Genomic DNA, 11,456 nt, shown 5'->3' with positions numbered 1-11,456 from the left:
CCATCAGAGATTCATACATCACGGGTATGGCATCTAATGCAATCCGACAGAGACTGTTAGAGAACTTATCCTTGGACTTATCCACAGCTGTGAAACAAGCCCGTGCACTGGAAATGGCTCAACTGCACTCAGCGTCTTATGCAAGTGAAACCAATACCACAGTGGCAGCGTTGATAGATGATCAGGCAAAACCCGAAATGGATCCCAACAGTTTTCCGATCGAAATGAGTGACTCCCTGAATCCAAGTGAGTGTGCTGCCGCCGTCAGCGGTCAGAGGTGCTTCTTTTGTGGAGGATCCCTACATCCCAGAGCCCACTGCCCAGCCAAGAAAGCCTCGTGTTCCAACTGTCAGAAGGTAGGTCATTATGCTCGTGTCTGCAAATCGCAAAGAAAACGATGGAACAATAATGGTAAATCAATTAACTCTAATCTTGTAGCTGGAGTAGTCCCAGACAATCTCCCACAGTCCATCCCTGCTTCCTTAACAGGGGCCGCTGTGACCGCAGCTTCCCCTGCACTACGAAGTGTTTACAAAACTGTCCTACCTGTAGAACTGAATGGAGGGGAGGCCCTGGACGGGCTGGTTGACACTGGAGCATTTAAAAGCTTTATAGATGCCAAAGTAGCTAGGGCTATGAACTCAGTGACTCGTTCTTCAGCCTGCAGCATAACCATGGCTAATGCCAAACAGATAATGAAACTTAACAAGTGTTGCAATTACGATTTAACTGTAAGTGGAAGAGTATACCCTGAGTTCTGTCTGCACTTGATGGACGATTGCGTGGCTCCAGTTGTTTTGGGACATGACTTCCTACAGTTACACAAGCAAGTCAGCGTAGACTTTGGTGGGATGCTACCACCTTTGGAGCTGAGCATCCAGTCACCTTGTGCTCTGATAGCGGCTCAAATTGAACCGCCAGCCATCTTCGACAATCTGACAGTCGACTGTCACCCGATACAGGTGAAATCCAGAAGGTATTCCAAAGAGGACTCAGAGTTCATCAAGAAAGAAGTAAAAAGGCTGCTAGAGGAGGGCATCATCACACCGAGTCGCAGCTCGTGGAGAGCTCAAGTGGTAGTCGTCGATCAGTGTGATAAGAAAAGATTAGTCATAGATTACTCTCAAACCATAAACAGATTCACCAACCTAATTGCTTATCCTGTTCCAGGGATCACCGAGATGATTGAGAAAATTTCTGCTTACCGCTACTTCAGCTCCATAGACTTGAAGGCAGCATATCATCAAATACCATTGAACATGGCTGATCGAAAATTCACGGCGTTCGAAGCGGATGGAAGGCTGTTCGAATTCACGCGTTTGCCTTTTGGAGTAACCAATGGGGCTACCTGCTTTCAGCAAGTTCTCGACGAAATTATTGGTAAGGAACAACTAGAGGGTACGTTCGCCTACATAGATGACATCATGGTCTGCGGTCACACACGTGAAGAACACGACAGAAATCTGAAACGCTTTCAAGAAACTGCATTGAAGTATGGACTTACCATAAATGACAAGAAAAGTGTTTATGCTCAAACATCAATCTCAATTTTGGGCCATGTAGTGAATGATCACCAAGTCCTACCTGACCCGGAGAGAATGCGTCCATTGCTGGAGATGAACCCTCCGGACAGTACCCCTAGTCTCAAAAGAACGTTAGGACTCTTATCCCACTATGCGAAGTGGGTACCGAACTTCTCCCAGAAAATTCGACCTTTAGTCGGAGTGAAAACTTTCCCGATGGCCAAATCCGCAGAACAAGCACTCGAAGAACTAAAGAATGAAATATCTCGAGCTTCACTTGCTGCTATAGATGACGAAGCAGTCTTTGTAGTTGAAACAGACGCCTCTGCTGACGCCGTTGCAGCCTCATTGACACAAGAAGGAAAACCAGTGGCCTTCTTTTCTCGCTCGCTCTCAGAATCGGAGAAACGACAATCGGCAGTGGAACGCGAAGCATGTGCTATCGTAGAAGCTATCAAGAAATGGCGACACTTTCTGCTAGGACGTAAATTTAGACTCATAACTGATCAGCAATCGGTGCGTTTCATGTTTGACGCCAAGAACCATGGCAAAATCAAGAATGAAAAAATAATGCGGTGGAGGCTGGAACTGAGTTGTTTCAACTTCGACATCACATACAGACCTGGATCAAAGAACCAAGTAGCAGACGCTCTCTCTCGTGCCTCGGGATGTGTGGCTTCACTTACCTGTACTCAAGGAGATGAGCTGACTCAGCTTCATGAGCACCTGTGCCATCCAGGAATCAGAAGGATGACCCACATCATAAGACAGAGAAACTTACCCTTTACCATTGAAGAAGCTCGGACTGTCATACGTAAATGTCAAACCTGTGCTAAGATCAAACCTAAGTTCTCCAAAGAAACAGGAACATTGATAAAAGCTACCAGGCCATTCGAGCGTCTGGCTATCGACTTCAAAGGTCCAATGCCGTCCACCTCAAAGAACAAATACATTCTCAACATAATCGACGAGTACAGCAGATTTCCGTTCGCCTTTGCAACAGAAGACACCTCAGCGAGTACCACCATTAAATGTTTATCTACTCTCTTTTCAGTTTGGGGCCTGCCCGATTACATTCATTCAGACAGGGGACCTGCTTTCGTGTCGTCAGAGTACCAAAAGTTCCTTCATGACCGTGGAGTGGCTACAAGCTACTTGTCTGCTTATAACCCCCGTGGCAATGGCCAGATCGAGAGAGCCAATGGAACTTTGTGGCGCACCGTAAGGTTAGCTCTCGCTTCTCTCTCCCTCCCTATAGAAATGTGGGAGGCTGTCCTGGATCAAGCATTACACAGCATGAGGTCCCTTCTGTGCGTCGCTACGAACCAAACACCGCATGAACGCATGTTCCTGCACCCCAGGAAAGCAACATACGGGCAGGCGGCTCCATCGTGGATGACAGAAAATGAACAAGCTCTCCTAAAGAAAACGGTTAGGAAATCCAAGTACGAACCTGAGGTCGAGGAAGTTAGACTCCTGCATGTCAACCCACAATGGGTTCGTGTTGCACACCAAGACGGCAAGGAATCCACTGTGTCGACTCGTCACCTGGCTCCTGCAGCTAAAGTATTCAGTCCAAACACCTGTCACGATAAAGGAAGCCGTCGTATCTTCAACATGCGAGAGAATGGTAAGACTCCCATTAATCAAGGACCCACCCTCCCACCTGGAGACCCCAGCCATAGAACGGAAAGAAGTCAAGTGGATACAAAACAAGACCAGGGGAGGGAGCCCGCAACCGAACCGCAACAAACCACAGAACCACCCACCCCGGGAAAGGTACCGTCGAAAGGAACACCTACAGAAACGCTAACCTCAGAGGCGCCTCAACGCTCAAGTCGCACTAGGCGCCCTCCAGGCTATCTCTCAGATTTTGTCCTAGATGAGTGGGAGTAGTATGGGTGGTAAGTGTCCTTATGTCAATGTGTTCATTATGAATTAGTAGTTATAGGGCCCATTGCTACCAATGTGTTTTTTTTATGTGAGATGAGCCCAGTTATCAAATAAAATAAGTACTCATGAGTTTTGTAATATGATATGAAATTTGTAGTGCCAATAAGGTGAGCCTTGTAATGCAAATGCGATGTAAGAATAATTACAGTTGGTGTGAAATCATTTAATTCATGTTTTGTTATGATGCAGATGTGTACTGTACTGTATGTTCTTCTTCTCAGTGGGGGTGAATGTAGTGTGAATTGGTAACTGTGACTGCTGGTGTTTATGTATGCTTGCTTGGCATCATTGAGTCACTAACACTGTACCGGCTTGGCCAACACCTTGCCACAACTTTAAGCTGAATAAAGCCAACGTTCCAGCAACTGTGTTTGGTATTCCACAAAAGGTATGGGCCTTTTGGAAAGACTGTATGTTCAAGACTGATGATAAAGAGTATGGGAAATGTATAGGGAATCATAGCACCAGGGAATGTAATTCCAAGAAGTCAAATGTTTAAATTAAACTAAGCTGAAAAACAAAATGATCATATAGAGAATTCAAGAAATTACAAAGCTTTGTACATGGAATTGGTGAAACTTAAGCATTTAGTGAGTTATTGGAATCATACTTATTGATTAATAAAGTTGAATGGGTAACAACTTTAACTGGACATACGCTGGACTTTGATTTTAGTAATGGAATGAATAATGTTGTATCAGATATTAAATGGAAGACAAATGCACTATTTCTTCAGTGCACAAGTTCATAACTTTCAGATTACCTGAGCAGAAACATGCAGTGCTAAATAAAATAAGCTTTACTGCTGCTCTCGAAATAAATTAGATTTCTCTCCTTGTGTATTTATTAATGAAGTTACGAAGAAAATAAATGATCTTGTCAATATTCTCTGCAGTCATGGCAACCATGGTTTATTATGCTCTATATAGGTTGATTGCCTTATAACTATATATGATAGGGTGAATAGAAATTAATATTATAACATGTGCCCATCGATGAAAATTACTATAGCTGTTAAGGACAGATCTCGTTGGTCTGATGGGGAGACGATCTACCAAGAAGGGGAAAATAATTAATACTAAAAGAAACAAGAAGCATCACCAAAAATGAATAAGTTATATATCGCCTCCTAAATAGTGTAATGTAAAATGTAAAAAAGAAAAAATTCCTGGATGAGTAGGCTTATAACGGAACTGACTAATAAATTTCTTTAATTATTTAAAAGCAAATTAGAACATATAGTCGGGTCTTTTATAGATATTCCATATCAGATTGCTACTGCGCCAGATGCATATAAAAAGATTAACGAGATTTATTAATGCAACAACAGATGAAGTCACCAGGATTATTAAGGGGATAAAGAAAACAAATTGTGTGATTGGTTCGATGCCAATATCAGAAATAACTGGAGTAGAAAACGTTTATAGTCTTGCCGTCATAATTTAACTAATAGTAAATACAGTAGTAAATGAACTGCTACTTGATTATATATGATTCAATTGGTATTGAACATGAATCTTGTGAGTATATAAAATATTACTTGGTTGACAGAAACTATTTTGTACGAACTAAAAACTCTCACGCATCATATGAAGCAGTAGAGAGGTAGCCTGCCCCAGGAAAGTGTGCAAGGGAAAATCTTATTTTGTATCTATACTTTAAGTCTATAAAAATATTACTACAGAGACATAGAGTAATGTTCAAAATATTTGCAGATGATACGTACATCATTGGAATTCTCCATACATGACGTTGACGATACCGCCAAAACTTTAAACTACGTTTTTACTATTGATAGGGAATGGGTGACGATTAAATAAATGAACATAAAATAACACTAAGTTTCTGGTGGGTTGAAAGAAAAACAACTTGAGGAACCTAGATGACATTCAAATATATGTTAATAACAACCTGGTCTCGATATCTATGGGAGTTCGTGGCCTAGGTGTATCACTTGACTGTAATTTATCTCTCAGTGATCAAATAAATAATGTAGTAAGGATAGCTGGATATCACTTTGGAAATGTTGCTTTTGTAAAGAAGTATCTGGATGAATATTCTGTGAAGAAACTTGTAATTAAGTATGTTATTACCAGGACTGATTACTGTGACTATATCTATTACAATCTACCCAAAGTCCAACCTAAGAAATTACAAAACTAATAAACAGGGGAGCAAGACTGATAAAAGAGAATTAATGACTCCATGGTGTGGGCGAAATGACCTGTGGGCGAAATGACTCCACAGTGTGGCGAAATGGCATGTGGGCGAAATGACCGGATACCGATAAAAGATTTTCCACTCTGAGAAAGGATTACTCATATAGCCTACTAACTGAATTACACTGACTGTCTAACAAGTTAGAATATAGTTTAAGATATGTGCAATGATTCATCAGGTTATCAGGAATGGTTTCCAAAATATCTAAGAGAATTGATACACATCGTGCAGCCAATGAATCGTGTCGACACGAGAATAGTTACAGATGAGTTCGAGTTATGGGCCAAGCTGTTCATCTACTGTAGGTTCTTGAGCTTTCAATTATGTGACCCCAAGACTATATAACACGTTCCCACTAGTCGTACGAAAGAATGAAGATATTAATGCTTTCAAGAAGAAAATGAAGACTCTTGTTTTCCAAGTGTTTTGATTATATGGATTTGGTTATTAACACGACATACCCTGTGATACTCTAAACACCCAAAAAGAAGGTATACAACAAACACATCCTCCAGGTCCTGTTGGCCATAGGGTTTCTATCTGTGATATGATCCAGAATACAGCAAAGTAAGGAGCACCTGTCCTGTATGTTCTAGAGCTTTCAAATATACGGCCCCAAGATTGGTTGATAAGCTTCCCACTATTCGAAGGACTCATGAAAACACATTTATTCCTGAAAAGTTATGATACCATGGACTTTACAATTGACACAAAGCACAAGACTTTTCCATGTTATACAAGACCAGGAAAACAGACCTCAAAGTAATGCAAGGTAAAGTCACAGTATTGATTAGGAGCTATATAGTAGTTTGTACATATGTAGGCCTATAAATAAATATATGTAGTTTTCCATGTCAAAAGATAATAAATGTGTTATGTGGTCTTTGGTATGTTATAATAGTGAAGGATAATTTTGTTATGCTGCATTTTAGATATTTATTTTTTCTAGTGGTCAATTATTGACAGTAGTCATAAAAATAAAAGTGTAAATTAAAGAAGTTTCCAAGATATCAGTCCAAAATTGTTGGGTCTAAAACATTTTAGTTAGCTGAATGACATGAGACTCACTACCCAAAATTAACAATAAGAAAACGCTTCATGCAGTTGTACTTATCATCAGTCGGATAAGGCAAGTGAGAAATTACAAAGTGTCAAATTTCGGCGAAACTTCAAATGTCATTTCGTGATTGATTTGGTCGTGTCGTATACGAAGTGTAATTTTATAGTACTTGGTATGTATTATAATGGTATAATATGCAAATGTGACTGCGGTATCACATCAATATTATCAATATTTTATGTATAATCAAACGTACACAGCCTGAGATAAGTATCCCTACTTATTTCGGGTGGGGAGGGAGATCTATGTTTATTACAAGTAACCCTATCCTCTGAGTTTAGAGTTAACTAATACACACTGGTCTTGCAGACAGCAGATGCATTTGTAGTCTGTCTGAAAAACAGTAAATCATTCAGTAAAAAAGTATTCCTACCAGCAAAGACTGTACCTGGTGAAGAGAAAATGAACAGTCAACATTACCGTTTAGAATTACAGAACTTGCAGGCTAATGTAACCGCGATACATGTCAGAATGAGATTAAAGTCAGGATAGTTTTGCCCAAATTTATTTGAGTAGCTGGGGTGTATGTATGATACGGCCACCTGCATGTATGATTACGGCTAACGTAGAATACTGCAGTGTAAGGGGGGTTGCAGGAGAGCGTTAGGCCCCCCGTAGGTAAGGATATAGCTTGTAGGTTAGGTGGGAAAGTTGAGTTTATTTGATGTCCATTTTTAATCCACAAGGGAGTAACTGGCCGCTGACATACAAAGGCTCCGACTAGCCTTTTAGCTTATTGCTTATGGTGCATATATAACTTAGATGTAGCCTGTTTTGTGTTGCCCTTGGCCATAGTTTACATGCATAAGTTGATACCATTTGTTTTTCAGATCCAGATTGCATGGCTTGTGCCTTTTGGTTATTGTTTCTCTTTCAGTCGACTGGCAAATGTAAATCCGAATGAGGATAGCATAAATCTATGTAATGTTATTTTTTTTCAATATTAAACTTACCCGATAATCATGTAGCTGTCAACTCCGTTGCCCGACAGAATTCTATGGAGGGATACGCCAGCTATCACAATACTAGAAGGGGGTGTATTTACCAGCGCCACCTGTGGCCAGGTACTCAAGTACTTCTTGTTGACACCTCCTCAATTATTCCTCTGTCGTGCTTCCGGCAAGACGTTCTGGGATACGCTTATGTTCTTGGAGTATTTTCACGACTTTGGTGAAGTATTTCTCTTTGATTTCGGCTGTCGCTTTACTGGAAACTTCTATATTAGCTTAGTTAGCTTTTGGAATTAATTTGATTAATTATGGTGACGAGAGAGTATGAACTCTCGTTCACCTTTCAATGGCCGACCCTTCCCTTAGACGGAAGTGTTGGTGTCTAAGAGAGTATAGACTCTCTTTCTTAATTTTGCTTAACAAAAGTTATAGATTTATTTTATATCTCTCCGCCTCTTATAGGCCTCTTCGATTAACTTCCTTTTATTATAAACTCATTAAAATTAATTTTTATATTTGTTTATATTCGACCTTCCTAATAGTAGGCGGTCTTTTACCGAAGTTAATAAACTTTGAGCCCGTCATTTCGGTTTTACCTGTTAACATATTATGCTATTTCCGCCACAGAGTTTGAAAGATTTTCTTTGACAGTCTCGTACTGTTTTCAAAGTTGAACTAACGTTTTGTTTTGTCTCTGCAGTTGTTGACGTTCAGAACGTTCAACTTGCACTCTATCGTTACGATAGAGAAAGAATGTTCACGGTTTCACGTTGCAGTAAGAGTAACCGTGTCTAGCGTTTTGTTCATTCTTTCTTAACTTAATGGTTTTGATCCTAATAAAGGAACTTTTCAGTTTTTTCCTTTAACAATAATATGTTTTAACGATATATATGATTGGGCTCTTCTCTCAGGTTCTAAGTCAAGAGAGAGAGAGAGAGAGAGAGATAGAGACGGAGGGAGAAAGAGGATAAACGTTTCATTCAAGCCTGCCAGGCGTACGAGTAACGTCGTTATCGTTTTTGCTCTTCTCCCTAGTCTCTTTAGGGGAAGAAACTAAACGTTTCTAGAGTGATCTAGTGTTTAGTCTCTTTCCAACCACTGAATTATCTTTCATTAGATTTTTCTGTTACATTGTAATTCTGTTTTCGCAATTACTAACTTTGAGAAAGGATAGAATTGCGTATTTCAGGTACAAACCACTTAAAGTTTCGAGTTCAGTGAAATAAGTGCAAACAGAAATCAAAGTGATAAGTGATTAGTGCGTGAGGGTACTTTTGTGCGCGCCAGTCGTCCTCCCAGTCCGGGACCTCTTGCAAGCTCCCAAGCCCAGGGGAGAAGCAATGTCGAAGGGCATAAGGGTTCAGCAGGCCTTGATCGGCGCACAGAAGTATTCTCGGTGGTTGTGGGCGTGTCTTACCGAGACCGTCACTCCCACCCGCAGACGATTGAGCCCTTATTTTGCTCGTCTGCAGAAGAGATTAGGGGAGAAAATAAAGGCAGAGTAACGCTGGTCTCAGGTCTCAAGACCTCTTAAACGTTAAGTCCAGACCTATGCCAGACGTACGAAGTTAAAGTTCACAACCCGAATGCAGTCATTGGGTTAGCTCTGACTCTCCTCAGTCATCAGTTGATTACACTCCGCCTAAGAGGAATAAGGTTCTGCCACAACAGATCTCTGCTGTTAAGGCTTTACCTCAGCAGAACTTAGTGTCTGCCGACCCCAAGTTAACTCTACTGCAGTCCATACAGTCACAACTTTCGGTCTTGATGCGTGAGTGTCGGGCTGAGAGTGTTGCGCCTCCGCCTCCGCCTACACTCCCCCCCGCCTATGATCGCTCCGCCTGATCACAGTACCACCTGCCAGGCGTACGATGTTGTGAACTCTACTACAGTCCATGCAAGCACAGCTTTCGGACTTGATGCGTGAGTGTCGGGCTGAGAGTGTTGCTCCTCCGCCTCCGCCTACACTCCCTCCACCTACACTCGCTCCGCCTGATCGCAGTACCATCTGCCAGGCGTACGATGTTGTGGACTCTACTACAGTCCATGCAAGCACAGCTTTCGGACTTGATGCGTGAGTGTCGGGCTGAGAGTGTTGCTCCTCCGCCTCCGCCTACACTCCCTCCACCTACACTCGCTCCGCCTGATCGCAGTACCACCTGCCAGCAGTTCCACCTGCCAGGCGTACGATGTTGAGCCACGTGCTGAGTTTGCTGTTCCCTGTGGTTTTCAGCCTCCGCCTTCCTTAAGGCAACCTTTACATTGGGATCAGGAGGATTATACCTCTCTTCCTCCGCCTCCACTTGCTGCTCCACCAGTGATGCAACACTCGGTTGAGGTACAACAACCTCTCCCGTCCATGAGTCAGTCTCCTCAGCTCTCGCTGCAGCGAGCTCAACCCTCCACAAGGCAAGCACCACAACACCTTAGCCTTGCGCCTCAGGAGCCTCAGCTTGCGAGACATTTACCTTGTTCTGCGCAGCCTCTTCCTCATCGCGCTCCGCTCACACCACAGGAACTGGAACTTGCTACTCCGCTTCCGCCAACCGCTCAGCAAGCGCAACCCTTGGGTTCAACCACTCATGCTAGGAGTCAGCCTCCTCCACCCATGCGCCTTCCTTCTGCTTGTCTTTTATTCAGCCTTTGCAGACTGAGCCTCAGGTGTTCCCTCATCGGAGTCTTGAAGAGGAAACCACAACTATTGTTGTTCCAGCTCGTTCTGACTCTGCTGTTCAGCATACCTTACCTCCATTTTCATACCATGGTTTAAACCCCATGCAAGCATGCATAAAGCACTCTAGCACTGGTCATGGAATTTCTGAGAAATGTTAAACGCCATGCACACGCTCTGCTTTCCTTACAGCAGGCTCTGCTTACAGCAGGCTCTGCTTACAGCAGGCTCTGCTTACTACATGCTCAGCATACAGTATGCTCTGCATTCAGCATGCTCTGCATACAACATGCTCTGCATACAGCATGCTCTGCATTCAGCATGCTCTGCATACAACATGCTCTACATACAGCATGCTCTGCATACAGCATACTCTGCATACATCATGCTCTGCATACCTTACCGCATGCTTCTCTCACATCTTGGGTTGTTGCCAACTCACTAGACTGTCAAGCAGTTTCATAACGTTGCCTTCTAGTCTGCTGCTTTTGCACCAGTGAACCCTCACTCAGAGAACTTAGCTTTTCTAGGATAAGGTCCCTGTAGATGAGAAAGTTCTTTTCTCCCTCCTTCTGATATTCCCTTGAGGACTCTGTCATTTGGAGGGAGCCTTTAGCTGCATAACCTCTTATGGACTTTTATTTAAGCATAACATGCTTACAGGGAAGGTAATGGTTCCACTTCAGCCGCTAATCCCGTCTGTTACCACACCTGCTCCCATAGACCTTGAGCTGTGTTGCATGACATGCAGTCCAAGCTTAGTCCTTGTTAGAGGATTTTTTGTTTACGGAGTCAATGTGTCACGGGGAAGACGTTCAACAACCAACAGAAGGGACTTGTTGTGACGCAGTGCGGCAACCTCAGCAACCCGTTAAGGAGTTGTCTGTACGACCCAGACAGTCTAGACAGATTCGGGTTGTCACTGTACTTCCTCGCTTGCCCATGATTGACAGTTTACAGACTGTGCAGCAGTATCATGATCTTGTGTCCGGCTCCGTCAGACGACTGGCTTTTAAGAG

The 11,456-nt window shown here is 42.7% G+C and overlaps 1 protein-coding gene across 2 annotated transcripts in view; it reads left to right on the top strand.

Moving 5' to 3' along the window:
* Positions 1 to 6,815: 6,815 nt before the first annotated feature.
* Positions 6,816 to 11,456, top strand: part of LOC137654632 (uncharacterized) — a 137,929-nt gene continuing 133,288 nt past the window's right edge. For both annotated transcript variants that reach the window (XM_068388433.1, XM_068388432.1), the window contains exon 1: positions 6,816 to 6,928. The gene's annotated coding sequence lies outside the window, so the exon portion shown is untranslated. The remainder of the gene's footprint in view (positions 6,929 to 11,456) is intronic.

This window comes from Palaemon carinicauda, chromosome 15 (assembly GCF_036898095.1).
Source record: "Palaemon carinicauda isolate YSFRI2023 chromosome 15, ASM3689809v2, whole genome shotgun sequence".
NCBI lineage: Eukaryota > Metazoa > Arthropoda > Malacostraca > Decapoda > Palaemonidae > Palaemon > Palaemon carinicauda.
Note: the sequence above shows the minus strand (reverse complement) of the source record. Positions and strands in the feature narration are given on the sequence as shown.